Below are 25,921 nucleotides of genomic sequence, written 5' to 3' on the forward strand. Positions count from 1 at the left end.
AAAAAGAGAAGTAGGTCATGCGCGGATCAGCGCCTGACGGCAGATTGTTTTCTTATACACTGGGAGGAGATAGTACGAGTTACGCGGGAGAGGCGGTAAACTCGTAACAGAGAACATATTCGACTTCATATCATTACGCAACCGCCATATGCATACGTCGAGACAAGAGTTTATTTGCTGTCGCGGCCAGTCATCGCCGACGGTGCCGCTGTTATCATCGCCGTCGAGTTTGCTTGCTTTTTATTCGCTCGCGCGTCGCGAGAAACGGAAGTACAAATACACGCGGTGACTCGGAAGGTCGCCGGTAAAACCAGAAAGCACTCTCGCGCCCTAGTTTTCTTCATCGATGACGACGCACCGCACTGTTTAACGGTAAGGCCGAGAAGAGACACGCACGCGTGAGACAATTCTGTCGTGTTTGCGTTCACACACACGCACCACACACACACGCGCGCGCGCATATGCACACGCACGCACTCGCGCGAAATTCGTACTAAATATCAACTGAACGAAACGTTCTCGCGGCTGGAATTTATGCAACAAACTCGTTGCGTCTTGTCGGTCTTGTCTAATCATTGTAATCATTGTGCGTAACAAAATGAAGGTCTTAGTCGCATGCAACTGAAATGTTTGTTTCTAAAATAAGATTTCTTTTATTATTTTTCGTATTTTATTTTTTTTAATATTTCGCAAAATTTTATTTTTTATTAAAACATTAAAATCTTAAATCTTCTATATTGTAATAAAGTGGTCAAATATTTATTTTTATTTTTATGTAACTATAATACATAGTTGTATTCAGATCTCTCATCTCCATCTGAAATTCCATGATCAGATTTTGGTTAATAAGTTTCCTTATTAAATATGTCAAACTAATTCCAAATAAAATTTTCTAAAAAATCTACGTAGATACACATAAACACTTTTGTGACAGTCACGTCCACTTTAACGTTCTTAGACAAATGACATTTTAATTGACAAGGTCTCGCGGAGTTTACGTAAGGCGTAATTCAAAGATTATATTTCTGATGCTTATCTTCGCACCTTCGCATTAAACTAGTCACAGTTGAGACTTTCCGACAATTCCGACACGAACGTGCATTGAGTTGCACGTTTTGTTACGAGATGCAGGAAAGTAAGCGCGGATAATGGTGTTAATTAGCCCATAGCTTATGTAATCTACAGTTATGAATCACAGGACCGGGCCGTCTTTAAAGCGGTAAATCATTAGCCGGGCAGAGTATCGATCGCGAGTTCACGAGAGTTAACGCATCCGACTGACATAATTATCACCGTGAATATATACGATGCGCAAATGAAGATGTCCAAAGAGAATTATAACCGGGAGCTGTCGACACGCAATTCACATCGTTTCAATTTACATTTTCGCGATATACCACACGCGTCGATCGCAGAGTCATGTATCTTTTCGACTTTTGTATCGGTGGAATTCAAGATCGCGAATGCAACGGCATCCCCACTTGATTGTTTTCCAGAAACATCGGGAAAAAAAAAGAATTTAATCGACATATTAGCGATACTCGGAAAATTACCGTTGCGAATGTCGCGATATTCTCGAGAAACGTTGCGATGGAATGATGCGTGCTATACATATATAATGAAGGTCAAGCACGTGTATTATAAAACAAGAGAATGCTAATAATTGATTAAACCGGTTAGGTCGTTAGGTAATTCAGCATAGTAGTAGGTATCGAAAAACGAGATGGATTGCAAACTAATGAAATTTATCACCAATGTGATTGATATATGTCATGGTTAATATAATCACTCATCAATTCGCGTATAAATATACACGGTCTGTGTCTCGCTGCGCGTACACTTGGCGCGAGACGCCACCGTGTCCTTTGATAACGCAGTTAAATATATTACATTTTTTCCTCGAATATATTCAATTATCTGTAATGTTTAATATCACTCTAAGAACCCACACAGCATGCATATCAAAAAGACCTTCAGAAAGTATCCCGAAGATATATTTAGGCGATAGGATATCTTCGGGATATCTTCTGAACGTCTTTTTGATATGCTTGCTGTGTGTGGGAGTATTTCCACTTTTAATAAAAAACCTCTATTTTAATACATATAGTTGAACCTGAAATTTAGATTATCCAAAACCGGAATGCTTATTTATAATAATTATTTAGAAAATAATTGTATTTTATATTGCATTATAATAATTCACAAAGAACAACATATATTTTTCTAAAAATTGTGAGAGATATGATATAAAAGACGGATTACATTGAAAGTACCTATATTTATATTTAAGATTAAAAAAGCTACTTTTGGAAATACGTATCATTTAAAGATATCTGTTGACGTCACAGTAATATTATATCGCGAATAATATAACTCGATAGCGTCGAAATATCGAAAGAGGAGTTTCCACGCGGAAACCGACTCATATGCTGGTCCATTCGCTACGAGGTAGATTGCGCGAAGCATATTTATACAACGTTTTGTCGACGATGTTGCGAGAAACGTAATTTCAACGTGGAGTTGTGTTCTCGCACGTGGTGTTTTCGTTTTTGCGGCGTCGCATTTACTACATATGCATGGCGGCACGAAAGATGTAATTAGGTCGTGACGTTTATAATTCGATTTAACATGACCCGTGCAATCCGCTTTGGAATTGCTCGTTTGCGTTTTACTTTACGGAGGACTCGTGGCTATTTGTTAAACATGCGCATTCCCACTGATAAACATTTTGACGAACTAACCATTATATGTATATGTGAAAATCTGAATATGACGTTTTTTTAAAATTAAAGTTTTTTTCTATTAAAATGTATAAAGATTTAATATATACAATAAGCAAGAATCGCTGCAAATTAATATAGAAATTGTCGCGTCGCACAAAGGTCTGAACTGAAGAAAGTTTTTAATTGCGTTAAAAAAAATTGAATATGCAATTAGTTTGCGATGAATTCCGGACGACTTTTAATAAAGGTTCGCTTATCGCTAGCATTGCTTCTTCTACCAACCCGTTCACCATTATTTCGAGCCTGTAAACCGAGTTTATTCGGAATTTCTGATATATCTGAATATTTGTTAGGTACTGTCAATCGTAAGAATCGAATATTTAAATTGTTTGTACACCGAAAATATATAATGGAACTAAAAGAAAATGTACAAATACAAAGGAAGTTTGTTATTGGACTTTTCCAATTAATGTGAGTAAAATAATACAAAACGCGCGATATCTGATATCTGAATCAATAATTTTATATTTTAATTTATCCGAAATATCTGGCTAACGCAATTATTCAACATTTATCTCTGTATTTGTGAATTTAGCTCCCATTTTGACGCTTGTCAGATTATATATCAAATAATCGATAATTCACTCGGTTATTGGTAAATTTGCATTGTTCTCACTCGTTTTTCGAGCTTTTAAAAGCAAAATTGCGCACATATTTTTATTACGAGGTATGCGCAAACCGGATGCGAAAGGCCAGGTAAAACTATAGCCTACGGCGATTAGATTAGCCCTAAAATTGAATAGGAAAGACGGGAAAGACAGATCTATACGATTGTTCGTTTACGGGCCGATTGAAAATACATCGCGCAGCTGAGGGTAGAACGTACGCGCGTATCACACGATGACTTTATGATCATAGAAATAAATGATCGGGTCGCGGTCCGCCGCGCTCAAGCGTATACTGGAACGGATTACGCCTCTCCGTGTCCGCGCGAAAACGTATCGCACGCAATCCGTCACAAGCGACGATGATATCCGCTTATCGTTTCCGATCGCTACGTTTACACGTTACTCCCGGTAGATTAGTTTATATGCGTACGTCATACCGGCCATACCGCGTCACTGGTTACCACTTTTTGTCTTCGATCCATTTTCATGTCGGTTTTTTTTCAATGTTGGATAGCGCGGAGTGCCCGATATGATATCACTTCCGATCTCTTCTCTACTGAAGTTAAATTATATTTATTGCTTACTAATGCTCACTCATGAGTTGGAAGATATATTTTTTGTACGTTGTGCATTATTGTCTCTCTAAGTTGTAAAAGAAGACCGATATTTTCAGTAAATTACCGCAACTTTGATCGTTAGATACTCGAAGCTGAGAGAACACGAGCGACGAAGAAACGTGAGGCACCGCCCGTGCCGTGCCGATAAATAACGCGCGATAAATAAGCCGGAGCCGGTTGTACGGCGTGCAATGTGCGAGCATAAACTATCAACGTGCGAAGGGTGTTTACCGTTAAAAGGGGGCGTTTGCAACATGGGGGTGCCTTATCGCGACTACATGGGCGGATTGTGCAGCTCGGTATATTATCACTTATAAGCTCTGTATCATTCGACAACATTATGCAGATATATACATATATGTGGTACTGCCTTCCGTTGCTATTTTTTTTCCTCTTCTTTCGCCTCTCGCGTTATTTGCAAATATCGAAATAACGACTATTTTACTAAAAGCGCATGGCATACTGAACCTTGCTCGATAATTATCGAGCTGATTGTGCGGGCATAATGCGCGCGATAAAGAATGCGGCGGCTGATTAATGATGCCTGAAATATGGACGCCTTTATAAAAGGCGGACGATTAATTATCGGAGATATTACGATTAACAATATAAGGCGATTCAAAATATCTATCCTTGATTTTGATAGATTCTTTCGGCAATTCGGAATCAATCTTTTTTTTAAACTTCGAGATATAATCAGTCATTTAAATAAATAAAGTTAAATGAAACACATATTAATACTTTATAATATTATAAAGTTATCCACTTATACAAGGGGTTAATAATGTAATGTAATAGTAATAGTATAATATTAAAGCTAAATGGTGCGCACGTAGCACGCGTCTGTGATGTCTAGTTTTATTATAAAAAAGCCGTGTTGAAAATGTAAGGGCGCACTGAGAATATATTCCTTCTGTTTTTGTTAATACATTTTTTATAATTCTTTAAATAACTGATAAGTTTCCTAAACAATAACTCTCATTTAAAGAAATAAATCTTTTTTAGAAAATTTTGTTCTATTTTTTTTTATTGGTGAAAAACGAAAAATAAATCAATTTTCAGTATTTGTACTTTTTCATTCGGGCAAGCAAAAAAAGTAGCTTATCACATCAAAACATTCTTTATGTATAAAAAATTTTTTGAATTTCTTGGTTTGGAGAATCTTTTCTTGTAAGAAAGAAATTGAGACAAGTACATTTATAATATATTAAAATTGAAGCTAATTGATTAGCTCTTTCCAAAGTATATTAAGAAATTAAAACTATTAGATATCCCACTGTTAACTAAAGATATTCTAAAAGAGTGCAAATTAATCTTCTTATAATATTCTATATAAGAAAGCATATTTTAATGGACTTTTTCCGAGAATCTTGATGTACCCATAAATTTTAATTAAAATACAATTAATGTTAACGGTATTAAATAAAGAACTAATGATTCTTCATCTTCTATCAAGTTTAATCGTACGGTATCATCTTCACGTTAAGTGCAAGGTTTTTGCACAATTCTATATTTCTTTTCTTATTTTATCATGCATGAGTATACGCTTTACTACCGCTAATCTTAGCGCATTTTTTATCCACTTTTGAAGAAAAGCTGCTCCAGAGTTCAGCACTGGCATTTGCGTTTTCGACCGCTATGACATATACGGCGTCGAAGATAAACGCGGACGCGCAAGATTAGAGGAGCAGCCGGTAGAAAAGGAATGATACAAGTAGGGTGGTTGCGCACGAGGAGGGTGGAAAACGGCGGAGTGGATTGCTATAAAGTTAGCTGGTTAACTCGACGAAACAACGGTACCAAGTTAGAGCGCGCGAGAAGTTGGCGTCAGTTGGCACCAACGCGGCGGGCGCAGCCGTAGGAGTCGCCCGAGTTGAAAGAGGGAAGTGGGTGGCGAACCCCGGCACCCCCTAACTATTTCATTGTTTCATAATTGAAGCATTTGCGGTTTCACCGTTATGCATATATCCATTAAAGGGGCCGGAGCACGAAAACGCAGCGTCGTCGTCTGCGAAACTCGCCTCGTTATGGCGGCGCAGCCGTGGAACGTCTTTTCAGAAACGATCGTTGAGTTCTCTTGCTCGCGCAAGTATCGCCTGTTCTTCGATAATTAGACTGCCGAATATGCCGAATATCGTATATTGCATGTATGCACAATTAAATTGCACGATAATGAGAATGTTAAATCAAAGCTTTCCAATTTTTCGATATGATTTCGAGAATCAAAGTAATCGATCCATATCATTAGAATGAAAAAAATGGGCAAGGTCAGTATTTTTATCAATCTGATTAGAAAAGAATGAATAATCGAAACAAGCGTTTACGCTTAAAAATTAAAAATATAATACCTATAGGCGTTGCATTTTATATTATGGTACGTACATATATACATATTCAGAAGCTTGTTTTCTGGTTTAAATTTAAAAACTGAACATTTTTAAATAAAATAAAATTAAATTAAACGGTCTATTTTCTAATTTATTTTATCAATTTATCGCTATTGTATTCTCGAATGGTATTAATATAAATATATTTATGAAATTTCGCTTTTTATCACATTTTATCTTTTTTACACCTTTGCTTTGTCGCTTCAATTTACTTTGGATGTATAATTACAAGTTTATTTAATCCTCGCGATAAGCAGATTTGAAATAGACCGAAATATAAAAGTACTATTAGCAATTTAAATGATAATTTCCATTACTAAATATAATATTTATTACTACCCATTACTACTATTCATACATATTTTTATCAAATAAAGTTAACTGTAATGATTGATCATTTTTCGATAATTTAATTCGCGTGTCCAGCAACTAGAATAATAATTACTTTTCTTCATGATTCTCTGTATTTCTCTTCAAATTGAAATAATGTTGGGAAAAGAAGGACGGCGTAAAATTATTTGTGGCTCGTCCATAAAATTGAATGGCAATTAAATGAAGCGGAACGACGAATTAGCTTCTGGCACGAGTGTTCGATTTATGTAAATCAGATTAACGTCATCGGCCGTCTGTCCATTTCCTATTATCGTACTTTCTATTCCCATTAGACATCCATATGTACGTGCAATTTATTTTTATATAGCCTAAAAAAATAATACATAAGTATATAGGTATAGAAATCTATGAAAAGAAAATGCAACAATAATGTCCTTCGAACAAGTAACAGCAATCATGCTTTCTCATTATTTCAGTAAATTTGCAATTTTATTTATGAACTTTTCCGACTCTTGATTAGTTCTAATAATAATTTATCGTTTTATTAGCACTCTATATATATATACCCTAAATCTGGTAAATATGCATAAAAGGTTACACCTCATCGATTTTATCGCTACTTAAATATGTTGCAGGGGAGGTTCTTCTGATTGTGAGTAATACTGCGCAAGAAAAAAGTGGGGGGACGGCATTGGTTTAAAAGATATAACAAATTGAAGTTTGACATTAAAGTTTGTGTATATACTATAATAATCTGTTACTTTTTCAACGCTTTTCACGCTTTTCCGCTCTTCACGTGGAAAGTGGAAAACTCGAACCGTACAATGATAGACCTCGTTTCGGCTTATAGCCAGGGATGGGGTGGGGTGGATTATAATGCTGTCCAGAAAACCGTCCACACGAAGCGAGGTCCACCCTAATCCTGCTTACAGGGCAAAACGAGGTCTATCATTGTACGGTTCAAGTTTTCAACTTTCCACGCGAAGCAAGTTTCACTCCACCCCACCTCTGCTTACAGGGCGAAACGAGGTCTATTATAAAAGCATTAAAAAATTGTGAAACTTTATTTTATTATATCTTCTAAACCAATGCCGTCCCTTACTTTTTTCTAGCGGAGAATTATTCAGAAGAATCTTCCCTACAACATATTTAAGTGGCGATAAAATTGGTGAAGTGTAACCTTTTTTATGCATATTTACCTTATAGATATAGATAATCTTTATGATTAATGCAAGAATAAAACAGAAATTTAAACTTTATGTGTATTAAATATGTTTATTAGTAATAAGTATAGATTTAACAAATTATTTTTAGATATTTATTATCAAGCAAATAAATGTAATTGAATTCGGTATATTATGAAGAATCACACAATTATCATCGAAACGAATGAAATCTGCGAGGCAGTTAATATACACTGTTAAAGGTTAGAGGATGAAATTTAAACCAATACCATGAGTTAGATTTATTTTGTTATTTTTAACTACCATGTGCGTCAAAATTTATTAGTTTGAAACAAAATAGGATTATTTTAACTCCATTGGTTTAGTCAAATTAACATTGTTTTAGTTAAATTAACTACATATTGAGTAGGAGCAGTGGCGACCTATGGAATAGTTAAAAATTACTCAAAATTGAGTATAATTTAACCCTATGAATTTAACAGTGTAATTTAAATATTTCGTGCAATTTTCGCGAAAATTTATTAACAGACGCAGCTTATTGTAAGTATTTATCAAATTTTGCATTGCAGCAATTGATTGATCGTGCGACACACTTTAACGCAGAAATTCAGTAGAGCGGCACGCATAGAATGGCGGGATCGAATTTCGAGTTAATGTTGATTAACTTATAGCCCCTCGTCGTCATTATAGCGCGCTACCGTGCTATCCGCGCCCCGTTTCGAGTCTTTGACAGCGGTTTAATTGCGCTCATCGAACTCGTCGAGCGATAAACATTTTTTTAACCCATCCCCACCGTCACTTTGTGCTTTTGCCGAGTTTTCACAAGCACCCGTGCACGCCTCTCTGTTTGCACGATCGATGCGCAAAGGTCTACAATCGTGACCCTATCGTGAAAAATAGAACATTGCGAAATTTCGTAAAATGGCGATGTTGCTCCGGCGTAAAATAAACGAAAATTAATGTAAAATACGTGTAAAATTTATTTAAAAGACATATGTGTAAGTTCAAAAACTAGAATCAGAATTTTTTAAATTTTAGAATAAAATTTACTGTATATTAAAAGTATAAGTTTCAATATTATAAAAATTAACTCAGCAATCTAACAATATATACTGATTCAATTTTGTTTATCTACTAGCCTTTACATATTAAATACTTCGTATATAAATGAATTTTTTGTCAAATAATGTTTTATAATTATATGTTTTGCTAGAATTAAAAAGTAAAAAGAGAAGTTTAATATACAGAAACAAGTTTCTTCATAAAGCTTGTATTTTTAAGATGTATTTGAAGATTGTATTTTTATCCTATTTTTTATTTGTAATATTTATTTTTAATGTTTAAATTTTTCCACAATTGAGTGCATTTATCGACATCACTGTAAGTTTAGTTACACTATAGAGCAAACAGTGATCAAAATTACACATATTTCTTTTGATACACATCCATTGATAAGATCCGATGTTATTTGCATCCATGAAAATTTATCGTCTGAGAATTATTGTCTGAAAGTTTTCTTCCAATATTCTGTTTTTAACTCCTCTGAAAAACAAAATAGATAAAACCACTACGTTTACCATTGCACCGTTGTAACATTTTAATTTACAGAATTAAAGACATTTTAGGTCAATTTATTTATTCAAAAGAAGGAAACTTTGAATCATACCGTGTATCGGAGACGAAAACTTTCTCGCAGTTATATCCGCGAATGTCAATCCGAATGTGAACGCAGAAAACAAGAACACGAACAAACGTGCAAACAGAACGTGCAAGCGGTGGCGATTCTCCGGGACAATTAATCGACGGGACAGCTGCAAGAAGGGCGACCGCGTCGTGTTAACGTATATAATCCTAAACTATTCTCAATAGCGTACGAAACCAACGATGCGGCATGCGAGCGTGGAAGCGACGCATTAGTGAATTAGCGTTTCCTGCCGTTGCAATCACGGTAATGCGACCGTGCGTCGCGCGCGCGCCCGCGCGCCCGCGCGCCCACACTCTTCGGCCGCGGATAAAGTGACGCTTGTACCGTGCACGCGACGTGCGAGCGCGGCCGAGACGATTAACAATTAACAAGTCCGATGCGCGCAAACGCCACGTTTGCGGGATCGCTTTCATGGTCCGTCCGATCTGCGAACTTCATGCATTTGCGGTAGAGAAGAGAGAGAAGAGAGAGAAGAGAGAGAAGAGAGAGAGAGCACCGCGGCAGTCGCGTCATCGATCGTTTCGAGTAATGCACGTATCTACATTAACTCGTACGTTCTTATAAACTAATACGCATAGACTAGCGCGTTTGCTAAAAAAGCCGATATTTTTTTTAAACAATCTCTTCTTTATTGACCGAACGCGTAAAAGTATTGCTGCGCATGATTTTTTTTATCTCTGACTAAATTCCCTATCACGTTTGATTCGGTGTTTATTTATAAAAATGTTTCCGTTTGTGTTTATTTCAGTTTTATTAATTTATATCGTGTTTTTATAAATCGACTGGAACGAAATACGACCTCCCGTTAATAAATATTTCATCGCTTTGTCGGCACGGCATCTTTCCCGCCGATAAATTACGTGCCCCTTTTCGCGGCATGTAATTTGGTTTCCATTTGATTTTAATTTACCGAGACAAACTTGGTACACCGTGCTCCGCTTGCAGTAATGATAAAATTGAAAACCAAGTTTACTTTTCGTTGGAAAAAGAATATTCCGTATTATTTTCGAACTAGATGCCGATTAAATTCCCCCTGCTTTATTGCTTTATTAAAGCACCCGACAGAACGTGGAAATTATTTCGAAGGCACAAATAATTAAAAGATTCTTTTATGTTCGTAGAAACTTATTTGCTCAATCGTCAACCGATCGAGCGGATAATGTGGAAAATTGTTTTCCAAACAATTTTCCAACGCGCTCTATTTCTTCTTCTCTTATGAATCTCACCAATTGCGTAACTTTGTAAACTATCGCTGGCGACACGTGTGTGCGGCATTCTGCATAAAATTTCATTTATCGGCATATATTGTCATTCGCAGTCTGCAATTTTATGTAAGCGCCCGCGGCAAAACGAATTCACTGTTATCACTTGTCGCTTCTATAATCGTTTCGCGCATGTCACATTTATTGGACGAACAGCTGTCTACACGGTACAGCGGGTGTGCAGCGAATTGCGCCAAATAATTTTACTGCGCGACGCCGTTTGCTCACAGCGCGTTGCAGGCCGAGCAATTTTTTAGCGAACTCTTTATCGATTTTATGCTCGATTACCTTCGTGCTATAACAGAAAAATTATTTTACTGCGCTGATGTCACTGACTTGAAAACAATTAATTAAGAACAATATAATACTTTATTTACGCTTTTTCCTAGAAGGTATGTTTAATATCCCGGATATCTCTCTCTTTTTTAATAAAAGATTATACGATGTTAAAATTTGATAATTATTATCTAATATATGTAGATAATTTTTATGTATGTTTTCGCATTCTATAATATAATTCATTTATTACATTAATAATAGTTTAATAATTTTATTACATTAATAATTAAAGAAAAAATGTACTATTGAATTAAATTGTGATAATTCAAGAAAACTCTTTACAAGAAAATAGCTTACAAAGAAAGAGAGAAACAACATCCGAGATGTGACCTCTCAGGTACTAATAAATACTAATATAAAATTTATGATAATGGAGTATGGAAAGTAATATTGTTTAAAAAAATGTTATTTCTAAGACGGAAGAAAATGTTCTTTGAACTGACAATATTTTTGCGACGCGAAGATTAAAGAAAAAATTCTTTCCTTTTTACTAAGCTATGGTAATTCTTTGCTGATAAACCAGCGAAGCTTCTTATGGTACCAGGCACTGGTTGCGCAATGAACAGAGCGTGTTGAAGGATCGTCAGCGTAACACGAAACGTCGTTCCGCGCAGCGGAAGGAGTTCAACCCTGAAGGGCCGCGTATTTCTCGGTGGCTTCAGCGCCGAGGAAAAAGCGATACGCCGACTTGTTCCCTCTCCCCCGACCGAGAAATCTCTGGCTGTCTCGTTAAAACTTTTCCTCTAACACACGTCTCGAGAGCACTCTCACCGAAGACGGTTGCATCCGCGCGCGTTTCGGCATCGTCTTTACCTTTACTTGCGGGATCCAGCGGTTTCTAGATATGCCTCACCTGCACGTGACAAGTGCAACGGGATGACAAGTTTTCGTATCTGCCTGCGCTATTCGCGCGAGCGGTCTCCGTATCGCAGACTCGACCAACTTTGTAACACGATAGTTTCGTTAAATCCGAGAATCGTTTGCAGTTACGCGGCCTTCTTTTCTTGCAGCGTCATGAACGGAAAATTTTCTTAAGAATCTGTGCAATATAACCGTCTCCAACTGTATATAGCGTTTAACTTGTTCGGATAGAAATTATCCAAAAATTTTTTAAAATCTATATGTACAATATGTACCTAGTACTCAAATTATCCCACATCTTAATATTTCTCTTTTATTTCTTTAAAAATTATTTCATATCTTTTTTATGATTTTTTTTACAACTTCAAATCTTTTTATCGGATATGCAACGTTGAATATCACTATAATTAAACATATTATTATTATTTAATTTGTATTAATAAATATTTTTATAACTAGGTATAGAGAAGTCGATAAATGACTGTATAACTTCAACATGTATTTGCCGTATATTGTTGAAGCATAAAGGACGTCGAAAAGGCTGACGAAACGGTATCTTCATATAGTTACACACTATATCAATATCTTTCGTTTATTCCCGGAAGAGGATGGAGGAGGTGGATCCACGCGCAAGTTCGCTGGTCGACTCTGTATTCATCCGATATCGTTTACTTCCTCTAAAAGATGCGTTGGGATAAGAACGACATAAACCGTCCCGGCGAAAGTGGCCGACCGTCCGGTACCACTCGACAGAGGCGTCCCATGGGACAAAAGAAGCGGCTCGCGGCCATAAAAATGGAAATCCACGTGTATGGTTTTTTTTCGACGTATCCCGATCATATGAGCGCGGGACCCGCCATCTTCGTGCTCGACGTAGCGTACCGGGTATAGTGTCCCCGTAATCTCCCCCATTGTGCTGGCGCTGCCACGCGTGTACGCAGATAGGAGCGATTCGGTCACTGCAATCAGTAAACGCGCGCGTCCGGACGCAGGCGTTAACTCGCAAATCTGAACCCGCTTCGTCAGACTTCTCGAAGCTTTTGCTATCCCAACAATATATCGATTTAGATTAAACAAATTTTTATTTTTTGTTTAGGATAAGAAATTAAACAATTACATATATATATACATTTTATAATTTACTACTTTTTTACTTTACTACATTTCTCTTTACTACTTTTTTCTGTTTTGGCTTATTGTTAGAAAAGAGCTATAACCCAGCTCACACACAACACAGTTACTAAAATCACACGGTATAAACACACAGCTATTTCATCGTTACAATGTTTCATAACGTTACGTAACGCCTTACCTAAATTAAACAACTCATGAAACGGTGATACCGTGATGCTACTAGGAATGAAAATGTTTTTGATCCTTATCAGATAATATTTCTACCGGTCCGTCAGAGTTCCGAATGCCACTTCCGAAGCGTATCATTGGTCTCTCCGGCGCTTTTCAGACCGATCATGGAAGAGAGGAGAGTCTCGATAACCTACTCCATCTTCTCCCCGACCCATTTTTATCGCAAGCACGCTATACGTGCAGATGCATACGTGTACTCCGCGCTCCCTCCGCGCTTTCTTCGTTTCGCGGAATCGTGCGGGTTGTGACGGCGACGGATTTGTGATGCGCGATACATCCACCGATGAAAGCGGCGAGCTTACATCTAAAACTCGTTCGTGCACGAGCATAAAGCTGGCTATCTTCCTTGCGAGCCGGACGAGGAGGGTAGTAGATCGTGCTGGATGGTACAGCACATGTGAGCATTGATAAGTACTCATGTTTGTGGCAAGATACATCGTAGAACTCAGGCGACGTGTTTCTACGTCCTTTCATCGAATCACAGATGCTAAAATCGAAACTGAAATGAACGGTAGCTGTCGTAGAGTCCGCGCATCTAAAACAAAAAAAAATGTGTGCAAGGAGATTAAAGTGTGAATTAAGAAACAGGAATAAGAAATATAAAAGGATCGTGAAACTTTGTTGATTTTCCGAAAATATCTCCGATTAAGTTCTTGCGAAGTGTGCGAAGGCCTGAGCGCGCCAACGAAATTGTTTTCGGAAGGAAAAACGCGGAAGTTACGGAAGTTACTGCCGATCGAATTCTCTCTCATTCGATCTGCCACGAGGGGGAAGTCAGCACTGAATTCAACAAGGAATCCGTAGCGCGCGCGTGACACTCCGTATACCGTGTTCGCGCGCGCGAGACACGTGCCTGTGCCGTACATATGGATCGCATATGCAGGCGCAGGTGCGCACACGTGCGAGGCGAGGCACTCATAGAGGTGCAGCCTGCTCCGCGCTGCTCCGCCACGTTCGCACGAGAGCTCGGGTATATACCGCGCGCGGAAAAGACCCCGAGCGAATTCACAATGCAGATACGTTGCATGGCACTTCTCTCCACGGTCTCCGCGCCGCGCCGTGGCATCTTATACATTGTGTGTTATTGGATTTGTTTGGAACTCTTCAAATTCGAGCGTAGGAGAATGTTCTATCGTTGTTTGCAATAACTCGAAACGTGCTGCGACGATTTTCGACTCGCTCATCGAGTAACATTGCATGATGTACCTTGTAAATGCGTACAATGCGTGGAGTAATTGCCAGAGCTATAGACGAAATATATTTCACGTTTATTATTATATCTGTTTATGCCACTTATGTTATTCAAACATAAATTTGTCTAAATGTGATGCTAGGTTTGGTTATTCTCTAAATTTCAACTATTTATAAGCAATACGTTGAAACTGTGAAAGGAAAATTTTCCTTGCGCAGTCTTAAGACGTTCCAAAGAAAGGCAAGTTTTACCAGACGAATAGTTCTGAGATGCGTTGAGCTTTGCGAGACAGTCAACGTGCAAGTATTCCAGAATTTGATTCACATGAAAAAATCTCCCTTCTTTATTTTATTACTGACGCTAACGAGAAGAAACAAATTTCGGATTCGAAAATTGTTTGTCTAAATTTTTAGTAATAAATTGTCTCCTAATAAGTTAATCTTAATAACGGTTAATAGGTGTTAACAAATGATTATTTTGATTGTTCTTTTTATATGAGAGGTACAAAAGGTTTGTTACGTCGAACACTCCGACGAACCACATCATATAATCCTGCGAACGCGTATTTTGACGGTTTTCATATACTGGCGATAAAATTGCTTATGGAGGCAGTAAACGTTGCCTGGGTCAACACTAGAATCGACATATGCGCAACTATTGCAAGGCTTACATGTGCTGGACTGTTTTCATTGTAAACAGTCCGATAAAGTTTACCATTCATTGATAAAATATATATATCTGTGAGAGCACACAACCCCCCGAGTTTCCCAAGTTATATGTCGTTTGTTGACGGTTATGTTGGCGTATCATCTGACCATTCTTTGTTCCGCAAAGATTTCCAACAATAAAAACAGAATTGATGGCTAGTTCACAATGTCATGTTTCACCTAAAATGTATTTTTAAATTTAAAATGTACAATTGATACATATTACAATAATAATGATAGCTGCTGTAATAAATTATTTTACAATCTTATTTGTTAAATCGTACAGTAAATTATATGTGTATTAACTTAATATATTAACCTCTTGTTATTAGTATAACAATAATAAAAGACGTACTGAAATAACGTTCTCCTTACGGTAGATAGATTCTTCGTTCGATTTGAAATTAATTTTTCCTTTACGAAAACATTAAAATATCTCCCATAATTTTTATTATTAACAAATGTAATTGAGGATCTTTTAATGAACTAGGTTTTACAAGAAATAAAAAGTATAATTTTATATATTACTATATCATCTATAATAATATAATATAATTATCTGGTTTATATTATAATAATTGTATGTGTGTGTTTACGCGCTCGCGTGTATGTTAACCATATTTGTGTCATTTATAGTAACTGCATAATATTGCGAATCACCGCATATACGCTGGCAAAACTTGGTTTACATATTAATATTTGTAATAATATACAATATATTATGTGCGACTTCAGCGTGCGTTTAGAAACGATTTCATATTTACCGGAAGTTTGAATAAAATTACTATCATTTAACATGATCAAATTTACTCAAATTTGCTCTAATTTATTCACAACTAATTTTGACCGCAACATGATAGCGTGATGTTCCCGGTAATATAGTGATGACTCGCTATATTTTAGGTAAAGATGCAAATTATCATTTTCGCGATTCTCATGTATCATAAACCAAAATTCAGTTATGAGTTGCATATACATATTAACGCGTGAAATGAAATAAGATATACATAAACAGGAAGGCACTCTTGGTGGCGCTCACTAAAATTTGATTTAGTCCTTACTCTTCAAAGTAAATAGCAGGACCTGTTGCACGCGCCAAATCAAGCTAGCTCGGTTGATGAAAATCACCGGTTGCTCAATTCACTATCTCAATTTACCTTATTTCTCGGGCGCTTCTTTATTTGCGTACTTTGTCGCCGTATCGATTCTCGTTCCGCGGAACTTTAGTTGCTCGTAACGTGAGATTAAAGCAGAAACTCCGGCTTGAAATACCTTTCGTTATGTGCCATTGAATGCACTTAATTTTCTCTAAGCTGGAAGCAGTTAGGCAGGCTATCGATATTTTTAAGTGATTGGTTTAAGCTCACTTCGGTATCGATGCGATTTATGAAGCCGTGCGGAAGAAACTACGGAGGTTGTTGTTTTTCTTGAGAAGAATTTTCTACGCATATATACAGAGAAGAAAAATATTTTGTTACTTATACAACAACACGCCGCAACAAATTGGTTGATTTTTTTTTTGTAAATTCTTAATAAACATATCTGGAGTCAGTACTTTCTTACTAAAAGGATTCGATTTGTTACAATTTCCTAATTTTCATCAGTAACGTTTGCTTTAACTAAACAGATAATGTGTTATCATTTTTCATATATGTATACAAAATATGATATATTAATATTTTTTTCAATTATTTACTGAAATTGGTTTGCTACAAAAGTTTTGCTGTCGTAAGTAAAGCTGATTTCAAGTTTGCGAGAGAATCTTATATACATTGATTTTCAATTAGAATTAAATATAGATCTAACTAATGCGACCTGAATTGCGGACACAATTTTCTTTGAACAGTTGTATCGTTCAGAACTCTATAATAAGGAATATGTAATTTATGCAAGCAGCGCTGGTTTAACTATTTACATGTCTCTCTTTATATATCGAGCTGTTTATACGTCGAGTATTACAATTGTAACGAAGAATTTTTTGACACGTAAATTTTTAAAACAGTACACTTTCTCGGGAAAATGAAGAATATAGGATAACGCAAAAACTAAACATAATACCAAGTGAGAAATGTAAATTGATACAAAACGTTGGTAGCGTCCCCATTCGTATTTAACTCTCAGAACGTTGAATGCATACAAAGCAAAATACAGCGACACGAAAAATTCCTTTCATTATTACGCCACAAAAATCCGGCACTTTAAAGCCAGTTACAAGAAGAGCTCTCGTCCAAACTCGGTGGTTAAAAAGTGCTCAACTAGTTTAAAATACATGTCGCAAAGTCGTGTTTCGAATGAAAGTCGTTACAAGAAAATTGCGGCAAACAATATGGCCTGAACTTAAGAGCAAATTAGAAAAGCGGAGACACAGGAAGTTTTCTTGGCTCATTATTGTATCGCGGAGATTTGCTATTTGAAACTCTTCGCGCAGACACAAATCGTATTCTCATTACGTGGTACACTCGTATTTCTTCAATGAATCCTTTTCCTGTATAATTATACATAATTTTTACTTTTATGCAATTTTAATAGTATATAAAATAAACAGGTTTAATTATCTAATGCATCTTTTTAGTATTTTCACATTTTGACTTAGATATTGATTAATTAACAAGTCTATTATTGGAAAAATAAGAAATAACGAATTTACGATTTTAGTTTCGATGTGTTACGAATTTTTGATACAAATATGAACTGATATAAATTATTGTTTTAATAAAAATCAAAATATTACATCTTACGTTACTTGAAAAGTATATAGCTCATAACTTGTGTGAATACGACCCGTACGGCATTTATAATATTGTATTTCAAAAGTTGAATTTTATGCGCGACGCAACATTATTGCATGTTACTAGGAAAAATCTACATTTTCACAATTTTTTAATATCGCGTTGGCTTTCTCGTATACATTCTAGCAGTACACGTATAACTACTCTTATAGGAAAGTAAAAGCGGCTTATTACCCAGAGATAACATTATGCAGTAGCGGATTATATTTAGTATGACAAGCATTTCGTAAAAATAAATAGTACGTTTTTTTTACAAAGCGCATGATAAAGCTGGTTCTACAGAACGTTTACGTTTGTACGTCCCTTTCATTTTTGCCGCTTTCTACCGATTTCGCACATGGACTACGCTAGAAACGAGGATAGTTGATAAACTCCGGTCTCAGATATTCCATAAGGTTTTTTTTCCCCCCCGGCTATAGAGTTTTACCTTCATTTATCCTCGCCACGCGACAACAGATACCAGAATGGCGGTGGAAATCGCCAAAGCCTACCTCATCACCGAGCTAAGTGACTTTTGTCGTGTCACCGAGCACTTGGCTCAGTCAGGGGTACCGTGGGGCGAGTCCGTGAGGGTCGAAGAGGATAAAAAGAAGCAAGAGGGGTAGTTTATCGGAGAAAGAGAGACGCCAGCAGGCCCCGCAGGACAAAAGTTTTAAACGTACGCGCGCGCGCGCGCGCGCGGGGAAGAAGATTAACGCTTGCAGTTTAATGTCCTAGTTTAATGATACGTCACGTGCCCGCTCTGATGACGTCCATTTAAATAACAGGACTATTATGATATCCGGCGACGGACGCAGCTGGAATTATTTGCGGTCGTGACTGTCCGCTTTAATCTACTTTTTACAATTGTTCCGGCGCATTAATGCCATTTCTTCTGGCTCCGCGGAGGAGGTTCTAGTTGAGCGGAATATCCACGTTCATTTTTGTCCCACCGGAGATTAAAATTTCGATGAGGGATATGGAGGTACGGCGAGCTGTGCTAATTAACTGAAGAATTCTTCTTTAAACGGCAAGATTTATGGCAATCTAATTAAATGAGTGATATTTCCGACAGTTCCGAAATTAAAACTGAATATTACCAATTATCCTATACATGTTTCAAAACTAGTTTGCTTTTGAGTAACATATTGGTATTAACAATGTGTAATGCATTGTTTAGTAAGTAAATCGAAAATTTTTATTTTTAAAATAATGAAGCGACATATAAAAAGAATTATAAAATAAAAAAAGATTTGGATAATTCATGTTAAGACTAAATTCTTTGTTGCTTATATTTAATAAGAAGAAATAATTTCCATGTATTTTTTAATAATATCTTTATATCGTTTTTAAAACATTCTTTAGAACGTAAAGCACAAAAAAAATTAAAGAAAGGTTGTACAACACTTTTTAATCAGAGACCATTACATTTACGTCGACTTTACTCCGACTGTACTCAATCAGATTGAGCCGGAAGAAGCATTTAAGCCATCCATCCCTCTTGTCCTGTTACCGTGTCTGTATTGTCGGTACTGGAGATAATCATTCTCGAGGGTCGTAGTCGCGCTTTTTAATCTGGCTTCGGTCTTTCCGCTTTAGCAAATAAGAGGAAAACGGAGCTTCCCCTGAAGAAAGAAGCAACGTAGCCGAGAACGGGGAAAACCAGGCTACAATTGAGCAATCTCGTGATTGAAAATACTCGATGGGAGGCTGTGCGTAACATTGTGTCCACGTCAATAACGTTTATCCCCCGTTCAGGATCAATCCCACGAGAAATAACGCTCTTTCGTCGCAGCTCTTTCCCTGATTTCGAACTACTGCACCTTTCGGACTCGTCTTGCCCTGCGAAAACTCCGTTGCGAAGCTGTTGCTCTTTATCACGGCCTCATATCGGACTTGAGATTGCGTCGACTCTAGATTGCGTAAGCAGGTTCACTTCATGAGCTGCCGCAGCACAAAATTTCCGTAATAACTATATCCCGCAATAGAGATACCGCGAAACTTTCCCGTATTATCGACCATGTGTTCCGCGCTTCATGGAATTTAATTTAAAGTATCCTGCACCATTACATTCTCTCCTTCTCTTATTCTCGCCACAAACTGGTTGACTGATAAATAATGCTTCTGCAATGTACATTTTCAGGAAATATTTTTTAACAATATTAGTTTTTATTGTTAAAATCATTTTTAATTATAAACTTGGTAGGCAAATCTTTGAGGTGACGTATAAATTGCCGATGTACAAAAATAAATTATAAACTCTAGACATTTATTATGTTAAAGAGAACTATCATTTCTTTTTCTTTATTTAAATATTTCGCCTGTCTAAATTGAAGATCTATTAATCAAATCTTATAACTAAACAAACAAATATAATATACAGAAATCAAATACAGATGAATTCACTAAGCATAAATAACCAACCATCTTACATATTAATTAATTGATTGAGTTTGAAAAGCAAAATATATATAATTATTCCTCTTTTTTGAAGCTAAAGGTAATATATGGGATATAGAATCTGAGGCAAAATGCTTTTAGCTCATGTCGATCGGCTGATATGACTATTTGGAACACTCGCTGGTATAATGTATGATCGAAGCGGACCAGAAACAGCAATCTATCAATACAGCAGAGGACGACCGAGCTTTCGTCGCTAATCACTAATTAATTAGTTGTGTCATCGGTAATGGACATTCGGTAGCTTGAATACGTATAAATATCTATTACACACAAATTAACAGATAATATATCTATATATATATTTTTAGCAGCAGTGATGTTCGCAACAAAATTAATGAACATCTAAAAATATAATTATATAATTATCTTACGGAAAGGAAGACGGGATTCTGAAATATTTATTCAAATCTCCAAAATACAACACAGAGCGAATACATATAGTATACGTAAATTACCACTATTACTTATATACTCAACAGCAGAATATATAATAACGGGTAACGAGGATATAATTGTTTACATAATTGTATTGTATCATACTGCTGCATTAATTATCTGCATTGTTGTGCGGCACATGTTTAAAAAATTCTAATATCGGTTGAGACACATCGATAAGCTGCATCATAATGGCCGCTCGTCGCAGGTCCAAAACAGTAATCCATCAATACATCCGGAACGATAGAACTAGCATCCATCGTTAATCTCTAATTAGTCAATTAGCTCACGCAATTTTGCTAATAACGAGCACACATCGTCATCGAGTTCGGCGAATAACGCGGCGCACCTGCTACATAGCATCCGCAACGACATATCCGGCGAACTATAATGTTCAGTCTGTGGTATTCCTGTTATGGTTGAATTCATAATTGGTATTATATCGACGAACTTTAGTCATCTTCAGCTTATGCGCGATTTTACCGTTATCGACATCTTCATAGTGATACCCAATCGAAAATGATACTGCGTTAAAGTCATTTATGGCTTATAATTGCTATACGTGTAATCTTAAACAACAATTATATAATAATTAAATTTGACCGTAAATTATTGCTCCCGCGTAATTGCCGAATATGAATTAGCAAGTATAAATTGTGACATGGAGATATAATGTTTAATTAGTTATTGCAATTTATAGGAATATGAGAATCGTATATTAATAGAGTAACGCGTGGTTTAATCACCATCATTTAAATAACTGATCATAATAATAAACAAATCTTTAACGTTAGTTTGGTTAATAAAATTTTTGAAAAATTGTTAAATAACGTGCAGAATTTTTTTCACTTTTTGCTAATATGTTGTGAAATAATGTAGTATGTTTGCAAGTAGAAGGAACGATAAGTATACATTTTTAAAAATATTACTGGTAATTATATTGCTGATATAACCGTTTTCCATTACATCGGTTTGATACACTCTGTCAATCTTTTCGAAAGCACGAATACTTCTCTCCACCTATGTACGTATATATTCACTTTTATATGGTATTACGTTCGTGCCTCTCGATGAGATTTCGCATCGCATTTCGATATAGAAAATGGAACAAGTTTGAGGAGCAAAAAGCATGCCGCGAGAGCTGCGAACCGCAGGGGAACATTTCCGACGGGTTGGAAAACGCAACCTGCCTTTGGCAATTCATGGCGGTAATAACATTCTTGTAACTTTTCATCTTCACACTCTGCATCCCTCCTCCCCCCCCCCCCCCCCGCGCCTCCCCGACCGTATTTCTATCGGGTGAGGTATCTTTTCCGGCGCGCGTATTGGAATTCTCGCGCGGACATTCACAGTTATAACTTTTACAATCGCAAATATACGATATTTTCTGCACGGCGTTCAGACGCGTAAATGTGAGTTGCATAACGAGTATTTGTATTTAATGTATTAAACGGCGTACGCTTGGTGGAAAAGATTCGATCGCGGGAATATTTGTAATCGGGTCAGAGACGCATTTACTAAATGGGGCGCGATGAGCGCAATTTTGCTCAGCGAGGAAAAATAAACGCCGCGCTATTGCCGCGCACAAAAAACGAAATAATGTAACGCGCGTAATATTCCGGATAAACGTAATGTCATGTAATTGTAATTTTATCGTCGTTCTTACAAATATCGCGCTTTTCACAGGCTATTGTACCTGTGACCATGTGACTATATTGACTATTGCAGCGTTAATGGTAAGATTTGATTACACTAGACAACTTTTAAAAATGGTTCTAGACGAATAATTTTTCTCATTTTTTAACAGGGTCGAGACAAATTACATTATTGTATTTTTAACTTTTAAATTTCAACTCTTCAATATGCAACTTTAAGCATTTAACTAAAACATAATAATGTTACGCAACACATATTTATTAATATTTTATTTTTTACGTAATAATATATTTAATGATTAATAAATGATATTTAGTAGATCGCGTAGAAACGTAGCTATATTTATTATGTCAGAAATTATGTATATAGTTTGAATAGATCTTTCTTCCTGTTCTCGTACATTATACTTATAGATAAAAATTGCATCTGTCTCGCAAGAATCTTCCGCGAAAATCGGTGAATTCATTGATCCTATAAGATCGCGTCGTCGAATGTGCTTATTGAACTGTCGTACTTTTCGCAAACGACTTTCAGAAAATTTCTCGTTCGTCGACTTTCGAGAAGCTCGTGGGTCAGTCCCGTTCTCGCGTCGGATAAAATGCTGTTACTCTCGAGAGATTTGTTGTCGAGATCCAACTGGGACGATAACTTATCTGGACTCGCTGGACTTTAGGGCACTCTGTGGAAAGTTCCCGTGAATAGCGCCAGACTCGCGAGTTCTTGTACTTCAGTTTCATTGTTTCTGCACTCGACTCCGTTGAAGATCGGCGTTGAGAGAATCACGATGATATCTGTGTCAAAATAATAAAGAAAACATCTCCATAATATAATATACGAGGTCGTTTTTTTTTAAATTATTTGTATGTAAGTTAATGTTATAAGAATTGTGTGTCAAGTTCATTGTATCGATTGTTATACATATATTCTAGTTAATAATAAGTTATAGATTTTGATCAAACATTCTTTTGCAAATGCATTCTGTATGAATAACAATCAAAAAAATTATAAAAAATTGTATTGAAATTAAAAGAGACTAAAAATTTTCTTTTTACTTAGTTTTATTTTCTATTATACTTAACGCAAATAATTCTTATTTGACAAAAAATTAACTGCCATCTGTACAGCGTATGTTGTTTGCAATTATAACTGGTTCAGCAATCGTTGTTTGTTGCGCAAAGTTTCGAGATAAATAGATAAATAAATTAGATAAATTACATATTAGAGATATATATGATGCTCTTGCGAAATATGACTGTCCTGTAGTACGTCATTCGTGGAAAACCATACGAACTTTGGGATACGATGTTGAGTTAGGCCATGTAAATAGTAGGAACCAAGCGTGTTGGAGAGATCCCTCGAAAGAACAATACCTCTTTGTCGGTTTGCAAACGAGACTGTTTCGCCCTGCAAACAAGTGATGGTTGCTTAGCTATGCAATAACGATACTGTTCCTACCGCCTGCATTGTTATTTTGGACGAGAACTAGGCGCACACTTCACTCACAGACCTGCTTATATCTGCCAGTTACTTACGTCTAACGTGCCTCAAACGTGTCTCTACACTGTACGTGGAATAATTCCCGATCGATAACTCGTAATAATTCTAATGTACATCCACACTCGTCACGTTATTGTGGTATCACAATTACGTGCGTCATTGACATTTTTTTCTCTTTATTTATACACACTGTCAAGTACCAATTTAAGTGCCTTTTTCCGTTACATTCTTTCTCGAAATTTTATTATTTTAATCAACGTTGTCGTTATAATTGACTATTGTCGCTATTCTTCTCGTGTTACTCCAAACAGTTAGTCACAAAAGTTATTATCATACAAAGGAGTAGCGAATTGCTCCATCAACTGAAGTATGACGTGAAACTTCTCGTTGTTGAATTACAATGCTTTATTTTACTTTTCGACGAACAAATTTTGCTTTTGAAACTCGTTTCAGAAGCTTTCGGCGCTAGAATATAACGGCTATTCCTGCAGAAACTTTCAGAAGGCTTCTCTCGGTGAAAATATTGTATAGTTAAATATACAAATTTACTCGTATATTTGCTGCATTTATCGGCCCGGCAACAATTCCTTTATAACAATTATCAATTCCTCTTTATAATGTAATTCCGGAATGAAATGTATCATGTATGCGAACGAGCGCAATATCAATCGCAACGAATTTTTAATTGCTATATTGAATAATGCCCTGTTGTAAAGCGTTTCAATATTTCGCAGATCTTTGGTTGTTAATATTACTCATCGATCTATTATTATTTACCTGTCAAATGACGCAAGATATAAAGTATGCAAAAATATTCTCCCTGCAAATTCCGATCTGAAACAATTTCAAAATTTATGTATTTCTCGAAAGCTATCGATCGTTAAATAAACAGGTCAAGAGAAAAATAACACTGTAATAATTTTACATACTAGTAGTGATTTTAGATATAATAAATCTGAGACTTTTTTGGTAGTAAAAACTTCGGCATATTTTATTATATTCCAATATTGTATTGGGAATAATATTTGCCTATGTTTTAAAGATGCTATCGCTTCTACTTAAATATCTTATTTTTGAATAGCATTACCTCAAGCTAGATATTTATAAAATTACATCTTCTCTTATATGAGGATAAGTTTTCTAAGATTTTCAAAAGTAATGATTAATACTATACAGTTATTTCAGGTGTACAGTTTACTTTGCTTTTACGATGCTTTCCCAAGAATCACTTCTAAAAGTATTAATTATCATGTTTCACATTCTTCATATAATTGTTTTAGGATATGAAAAATGTTTGCAATTTTATTATCGATGTTTGTATATTACGCGCGATACAGTACAATGAATCCGCAACGGCATTAATCACCGCGTTTATCAGTTAAATGTTATACCGTACCATATGACGCGTGTATTGCGCGATAACCTCGGACAACATTTTAAAAATTTCACGTTGAGGCCGCTCGGATTACGGAAGTCTAATTTCAAAGACACGCAATTTAACGAGCGTCACTCGGTCGATCGTCAAGGCAATAGTGCCATAATTTATGGCAATGGCTGTGTAAGGCATGTGTACGTCCACTGAATATTTTCGCTACTTTTAGCGGTTTGACGCGCATATTGCCGAGCACTTACTTATACAATAAACGTCAAATATTTCTTATGCCGTTGCACCCACAAATGCGCCGCGCGCGCGCTGCTTTGCTCGACGGCAGCGTCTTCACGAGGCCAGGCAGCCGCGTCGTTGTGCAAGTTACTGCAG

General features: G+C 36.3%; 2 long non-coding RNA genes across 5 annotated transcripts in view; one reads left to right on the forward strand and one right to left on the reverse strand.

The window, feature by feature from the left end:
• LOC139774592 (uncharacterized) overlaps positions 1 to 25,921 on the forward strand; it is a 208,368-nt gene that overhangs the window by 162,581 nt on the left and 19,866 nt on the right. The window lies entirely within an intron of this gene.
• On the reverse strand, positions 22,313 to 25,903 carry LOC139774599 (uncharacterized). Of its 2 annotated transcripts, XR_011718619.1 has the most exons (4): positions 25,795 to 25,903; positions 24,940 to 24,996; positions 23,881 to 24,069; positions 22,313 to 23,456 (listed from the first exon to the last, which is right to left on the reverse strand). It is a non-coding gene; the product is annotated as an uncharacterized lncRNA (long non-coding RNA). The 2 variants fall into 2 exon arrangements; XR_011718618.1 differs by lacking the exon at positions 24,940 to 24,996 and having other exon boundaries at positions 25,795 to 25,893.

The sequence above is a fragment of the Temnothorax nylanderi genome, unplaced genomic scaffold, assembly GCF_030848795.1.
Source record: "Temnothorax nylanderi isolate EJ_2023f unplaced genomic scaffold, tnyl_v1.0 TNYL_tig0083_pilon, whole genome shotgun sequence".
Taxonomy (NCBI): domain Eukaryota; kingdom Metazoa; phylum Arthropoda; class Insecta; order Hymenoptera; family Formicidae; genus Temnothorax; species Temnothorax nylanderi.